This window comes from Octopus bimaculoides, chromosome 1, assembly GCF_046866305.1.
Source record: "Octopus bimaculoides isolate indiv1 chromosome 1, ASM4686630v1, whole genome shotgun sequence".
Classification (NCBI taxonomy): domain Eukaryota; kingdom Metazoa; phylum Mollusca; class Cephalopoda; order Octopoda; family Octopodidae; genus Octopus; species Octopus bimaculoides.
Genome location: NC_142928.1, coordinates 179153658 through 179161861, shown reverse-complemented (window position 1 = coordinate 179161861; position 8204 = coordinate 179153658).

The window sequence follows — 8204 nt, the reverse complement described above, 5'->3', positions numbered from 1 at the left end:
TTCGCACTTTCGCCTACCACTTTGGTCTTCTTCAGACTGATAGTCAGGCTGAATTACTGCCAGGCCTTTGAAAGTTTATCCACGAGGTGCTGCATTTGCTCTTCAAAGTGTGTTGTTAGTGCTGCATTGTCCACAAACAGCATTTCTCTGATAAGTACCTGGCGCACCCTGGATTTTGCTTTCAACCTCAGATATGGTGTAAAGGTAAACACTATCAGTTGATGTCCCAAATGCATGATCCAGCATGACTGCAAAAAAGATGCCAAACAGAGTGTGAACAAGCACACAGTCCTGCTTCATGCTGCTACGTATGTTGAATACCTCCAAAGAAGTGTCATCAAACTGAACAATGCTTTTCATATCCACATGAAATGATTGGACAATCCTGAAGTCTTGGAGAACAACCAATCTTAGCAAGGATTTTGAACAGGCTGTCTCTACTGATGAGGTCAAAAACTTTGCAAGGTCAATGAAGGTGATAAAGAGTGGTTGCCTTTGCTCTCAGTACTTCTGTAGCTGTCAAAGAGAGAAGATCATGTCGATGGTGGAGTGTTCTGATCTAAAACTGCACTGAGACTTGGGTATATCCTCTCAGTAATTTTCTGTTGTCTGTTTAGGACCATGTGGGCAAAGACCTTCCTGTTGATGCTTAACAGCAAGATGCCTTGGTAATTATTGCAATCACCTTTGTTCTTATATAGGATGACAATGTTGCAGTCTCTCATGCCTTCTGGGACTGATCTCTCCTCCCAGCACTGACATAGTAGCTTCAGCAAGTGGCTAAGTGAAAATCAATGTTAACATCAACACAAACACACATATAGATACTTACACATACACACCTTACATATATACAAGGGTGAGCTGAAAAGTTTATAGGCTGACTATGAAACAGTGATGCTACAGCTGTGAAATCTTGCATGCATTAATATCAACTCTTCTTATTAATAACTGCATTGTTTCTTTACAGGTGAACTGACATCTGACTATTCAAAGAAGACTTCAAAAGTAACTAGTAGTGGCTTTTCTTGAAAATGGACAAAATTTGGCATCATGGCGTTATCAGGTACCAGCAGAAAAAAGGTTTGGCCCCATAGGAGATTTGTGCTGACATGGTTGTTACATTAGGGGATGACTCTCCAGCTTACCAAAAGTGCAAAAGTGGGCAGCTGAACTTAGGAGTGGAAGGGAGAGTCTTGAAAATGATGCAAGATCTGGATGTCCTGCAACTGCCACTACTGAAGAAAACTTTGATCATGTTCAACACATGGTAATGGATGACTAGTGATTGACTATAACTCAAATAGCCAATGCTATTAGCATATCCTGTGAAAAAGTTGAGAATATTCTGCACAATGAACTACTCAATAGGTGTCACATCTTCAAAAGTATACTAGGCTGATCACACCATGGGAAAATTTGACATTGTTTCAGGAAGATCCAGCTGATTTCCTCGAACATTTCCTAAAACAAGGTTCATCACTTTTCCAAACACAAAGAGACATTCCATGCAGTGGAAACATCCCTCCTCATCTGCTCCAAAGAAGGCCAAGGTTGTTTTATCTGCAGGGAAGGTGATGGCCTCAGTTTTTTGGGATGCAAAAGGCTTTGTGTTTATCGGCTATCTTTAAAAGAGCCATACCATCAATGGAGAATACTATGTCAACTTGCTGAGGCAGTTACAAAAGGCTATCAAGACCAAATGCACAGGAAAACTGATGACAGGAGTTTTGTTTCATTGAGACAATGCTCCAGCATACAAATCTTTGGTTTCAATGGCTACTGTGCATGATTGTGGCTTTGAACTGATTGATCACCCTCCCTATTCTCTTGATTTGGCCCCATCTGACTATCATCTGTTCCCCAACATGAAAAAACACTTGGCTGGGAGACAGTATTGCAGTGATGATGATGTCGTATCTGCAGTTGATGACTTTTTTGACCAATGGGATCCAAGCAGAAGTGTGTGGACTGCAAGGGGGACTATACTGAAAAATAAACCTCATTTGGCCACATTCCAAGAGAGAATCTTGGTCAGCCTATGAACTTGTCAGCTGACCCTTATGAAATACTCCACTGAATCATGTGATGGGGCAATGAAACGGAGGTTCTATGTTTCCTTGTGACCTAACACCAACAAAATATCCTGATAATAAGTCATTCTCAATGAGTGACAGCATCTATTAACTTTCACTCATTTGATATGGATTAAATCAAGGCTATGAATGGTAGAAGACACATGTCTAAAGTGGTGCACAGTGGAATTGAACATGTAACCATGTGGTTGCAAAATGAAACTCTTAACAAAACAGCCACTTTTGCAACCATGTACATAAAAGATGTTGAAAATTGAATTAACAAATACTACCATAACAGAAATGAGTACATAGCACAAGAAGAGAGACAAGATTTCGGATGACTTTAAAGAGATTTAAACTAATCCATATCGGATTAGTGTAGCTGCTTAATGTATGTTACAACTATTACTTATTTTATGAAGCCAAAAAGAATTACTGGAAAAGTCAACTCAGCAAATTAAAGTTCAGTTACTGATTGCCAATAAATTCATTTATTCTCTGCTGTTAACTGGTTAAAACTATTTGATATGACTATTATGAAGTAATTACTTGAAGTCAAGTCAAGTAGACTGACCTAAGAACGAATAAAAATACGTGTGTTTCTTTAAGCAATGAAAACAGTTATAACAATACATGAAGAATCAGTAAGAAGACCTTGTTGAGTTGTGAGAAAACATTATTATGGGTCAGTCAGCCAATGAGATGACAACCCCCCAGCCCCCACCCTAGACACAAAAAAAAAAAAAAAGAAGCACTGTCTCTATCTAGAGCTGTGTAAAACATAGTGCCAAAATGTCGGCAACAACTCTAACAGATAGCTGTCACTTGAGATATACTAGTAGCTGAAATAATCATTCAATGTTTAAGTAAATAGATTAAGATTGCCTTTAAGAGCCAGAGGGTCTTTTCTCAGCTGAACAAGAGGAACAATTTAACAACTGACATCTAAAAGAAAGTCACAGTTGTATTTATTTGGTCAGGTATTAAGTAAAGGTTGAAGATAAGGTGAAGAAAGTGCATGTTAAAGGTTGTGTATCACTGTAGGGAATGATGATGAATCAACAGCACATGAACAGATTCATATGTAATGGAGGATGCAGAGATGAATGATGATAGCAAAGAACTGGAAAAGTGGCTTGCTAATGGACGCATTCAAATTGTCTATCCATTATTAACATTTGGGCATTGTTTACAACAAGTTGCTCTTTCTATTTCACTCTCTTTGCATTTCTTTTTCTTTCTCTTACAAACTCTTTCAATATCTCAGATTTATATTTTTCTTTCATTTCAATCCTCACTCTCAATTCACTTCTCTTTTTCTCTTCACTCCTATCTGCTTCTTGTGTGTGTGTGTGTGCATATATGCATACATATGTGTGTGTGTATATATGTGTATACATATATATACACACACACACTCATGTATACATATGTATATATATATATATATATATATATATATATATATATATATATATACATACATATATATAGACATATATATATACATATATACATATATATATACATATATATATATATATATATACATACACATATATATATGTATATATATATGTATGTATATATATACACACGTGTGTGAATATGCATATTTACATGTTTGTACATGTATATATATATGTACATATTATATGCGAATATGTATATCTACATATGGATGTATATATGCACACACACACACACACAAGTACATAAATATATAGTTATACATATATATATACACATACACACACTCAGGTATTTACAAGTGCATTCCAGAAGTTTTAAAACTTTTCAAGCGATACATGCAAAGAAGTACAAAACCCTAATCTCCTTCAAAGTAGGATCCTCAATTGTTGTAGTGCTCCAGCCACTTCGTGAAGTCCCCCATGGAAGTCCTCTAAAGTGACGGCATCTAGGATTCTTGTCATAGCCTCCTTTATTTTTTTCTTCAGCTTGGGGAACAATCAAAAGTCACAGGGATCAAGGGCTGGACTGTTGGGAGGGTGGGGGACAGTTTTGTTGCCTATCTATGTCAAGTAGTGGGTTACCAGGGTGGAATTGAGGACTAGTGCAGATGCTCTGGCCTTTTGTGATGAAATGTCTTCCCGAAGTCCCGTTGTTCTTTACTCAAATTCTATTTAAGGATGATTGTAAATGCCATCAACTGAAATTAAGTTACATAAATACAGTTCTTTGAAAAACAATATATCAACCTGTTTGAGCCTAGCTTGCCGCGATCTACGAAACCTCTAGGGTTTGGGAGTTGTCCGCTTTCCTTGAATGACTTACTGATAACTATTTCGACAGCAGCGATAACGAGATCTATGCCATCACTTATTTCTGATTCATTTCGTTATCAACTTAATTATATTGGGGTCGATGGCATAGAAATCTACCAGAGAAAATGCACTAAAAGTTATTGATTTAGACATTGCTTATTGTCATAATTGAATATCTTATTAAACAAATAAATATGTTTGTTTGTTTAGCTTTGAAGTAAATATATTTTGTTGCGCATAACATAAAATTAAAAGTGACTAAAATTCTTTTTAAAAAATAATTACTCACACAAACAAAACTAGAAAGCTGAAGTTCGTGGTAATAGTCAGCTGTGTGAGAGATTTCCTTTTAATTTGTCATATATATTAAAGGCTGAATGCGTAATACTTTAACGTTGAAAATATAGTAAACAAGATGACATTAGAGACTATATTTTGAAGAATAAAAGCATGCAAAAAAAATAGACATTAACTAATGAAGAACGATTCCCCTTAACAGGAAGACATGTAATGGCAGCCATCATAATATATTCTTATTTACTGAAATGGAATAATTTTCTCATAAAGAATGCACGATAGAAACAAAAATATTAATCTAAACGAAGGTCAGCTCACATAATTTGCAACTGAAATCCTATTCAGAGTTTAAATCAAAACTTATTCTTTGTAATTAAATTTTAACTCTTCTCAGTGAAACAATTTCACGAATAGTTTAATGGCATTGATTGCAAATATACATTTATGAATTTTATTTCGTTTCTGAATGCAAACCAGCTCAATTGCTTAAACATTAACATTTCTCCCTTATTATTTTACATCGTAAACTGGCTTTAAAATAAATGAATTCTTTTTCAATAACTATTAAGAATCACTTTCAAAAATGGGTTCGTAATCAAAATATCATATATACACAAGAAATTGCTAAACATTTAATGTTTTCGTTCTTCCTGCGTTTTACATGTACCAACAATTACACTATTTGATAATATAGGAGTGTATGCCTGAAATTCAAGATAGTTTTCTATTTACAACATAACACTTTAATCACTATTACTCTGTCAGAGAGAAAGAAAAGTAGCACCAATGAACTTCTTCAGAATCCCAGAGACTTGTGGAGGAAATTATCTTCAGACTCGAGACCTAGTCTAAATGATTACAACAAAAAGAATTTACAATGAGTCGCTCGGTCAATACCACCCTCTGACAACTTGGGCGCCTTTAGCGGAGTACCAATGCATTTGAGCCAGATCTCCGCTTCGAGGGTACCTTACCTGCTTTCTTCTACCATCCTCGGAGGCCCTGTTAAAGGTTATGGACATTGCCTTCTTGCTGGCTAAAATTTTTTTAGAAAAACAACTAACCTCCAGAAAAATAAAAGGCACACAAACATTTTGTAGCAGTGGTGTTAAACCGAAAATCGGATTGTCTGTTAGCTAGACAGTATGAATGTGCCACCTAACGGTCTTCCGCACAGTTTCCATTTCTGTGTCTGGGGTAAGTAAGAATCACAATCTATTTAAACATCTAAAATACTTGACGTATAAAATAAATACCCACTAAAAGAAACAGATCTTATGTGAATTTATGCAATATTTCTACGTTATTTAGGTAAATTGTTGAGACACGCTTATTGCATTAAGTTCAAGTTAAGTTTTTTTTCCTACTCTGTTGTCAAGACAGTAGATACGTAAATCATTGAAATGATGCTCACTGAATTATGTTAATAACTTGCTTCAGCGATACTCTAACATTGAAACCATGCAATGGTGAACTTGGTTCTTGAAGAAGGACGATATTCAATTCGTGAAACAGTCTATATTTTGTCTTGATGGCAGTCAGTGCATCATTATGAGATTCGGTATATTGTTGATTGAGGGATAAGCCTGTAATTAGTGAGTATCAATGATTAAATCCTGCAAATAAAGCGAAGACCGCTCCTATTGATAATATTTAATGGAAATGTGCATCTTACATATGTGTCGAGGAGCATAATATCAAAGGACATGTTGGGACAAGTAAAACAATAATAGCCCCTCTTACATTAAATCCATATTTTTATGATAATTTATTGGGTCAGTGTTTGGATATTAAAATGTTAAGTTTAATCCGTGGAACGTTTTACTTCTGTTGTCTCCTTGATAGGGATGAAGGGTGGGGCACAACGAGGAGTTTTTACTGCATTTTTTTTTTACTCAGAGAAGAAATATAGTTTTTACAAATGTACACTACTTTAAAGAAAAAAACCTATATCAGCTAAGCAAATGATCTTCACTAAATGCAATGCTCACATTATAACATAATCTGAATGATATTTCAGAAAATTATCTCCGTTCTCTTTGAGCATGTAAAAGACACATTTAACTGGGGCAAAATGAGTCAGCCAAGATAAGGTAAATTTGCCTCTTTATTTCTCCAGAATCGCATTTGAAAACAGATGCATACACGTCAATATCCATTCTTTGACATCAGAAATGCAACAAAAATTTTAGGTAAAATAAAAGAGGGTTAGGGAAAAATGGCACATGATGAAATTAACGAAACTTGACTAAATAATAAAAAAAAAAAAACTCAACATAAAACATCCTCTATTGTTTGTTCACAATCTACTGGAGTGGATCTCTTCCTGTTACATCATGCAGTTAAAGAAGAAATTATTGAAATTAGTTATGGTTGATTTTGCCTCATTTTAGACATCGTTTTTTGAACATTGAAAATTATCATTAGTGCGGGGAAAAAATTGACTTGGAATCCAACGGAGGAAACAATATCGAATGTTAAACACCAAAAATTCTCCAGATTTATTAGCAACCTCAATTACAAGTTGAAGAAAAATTTCTTGAAAAAAAAAAATGTACCTGTCACCTGATTATGTTCCAAACTCTATCAACTTCAACAATTATGCTGACCAATTTTTACTCCTAAAGATGATGCAGAAGTACAAAATGATGATGCAATACTTGTAATAATTTCAGTAAATTTTTGTGTAATACCCACACGATTTTCACTAAGTAAAAAAAAAAAAAAATCCTCGGATTTTTTTGCGTGGAATCAAGTACCCTGACCTCCTAATATGTTGTAAATCCCTTATTCTGGTTCGGAAAAAGGAGGGGGCGAGGGGGGGGGACCCCACCCCGTCCCGGAATCATTGGATTTTTTTTTTTTTTTCGTTGAATGAATTCCTGTGACCTCCTAATATGCTGCAAAACCCTTTTTGGAGTCCGAAAAACGGGGTGGGGCGAGGTGGAAGCCTCGTAAATTTCACCCCCACCCTACTCCATTGATCTTTTCACCAGCACGATTTTCACTAAGGAAAAAAAATCGGACTTTTTTTTTTGCGTGGAATCAAGTACCCTGACCGGGTGTACCAAAGTTGCACCTCTTCTAATACTTCGTAAACTTTCTATATATCATCCATAATCATCTCACGTAATGAATTTATCGATACAAATATTGTATGTGACGTAATTACCGATCGTATGCGTTCTTTATTTGTTTATACTTGTATCATACCGGGCAACTACAAAGTTGGTGGCCCGCTTGTACACTTACTTGTCTATAACTCTGACACCGCCAGTTGACGACAGCTTGACTGCGTTCGCTTCGATTGTTACTCGCGATTTAAAATTTGTTTAACAACATTTTGAGTGTGTGTTTTTGTTTTGTAACCCTTTGCGAAGTAATGGCATCCAAAAAGAGGAAGTGGTACACCCAGAATTTCAAGAAGTCGTGGTTGAAGGATGCTGAGCTTAAAGATTGGTTACGGCAAGATGATAAAAATCCTGACACCTGCTACTGTGTTTGTTGCAACGTTGTGTCGAAAAATACTAACAGATCAATGCTG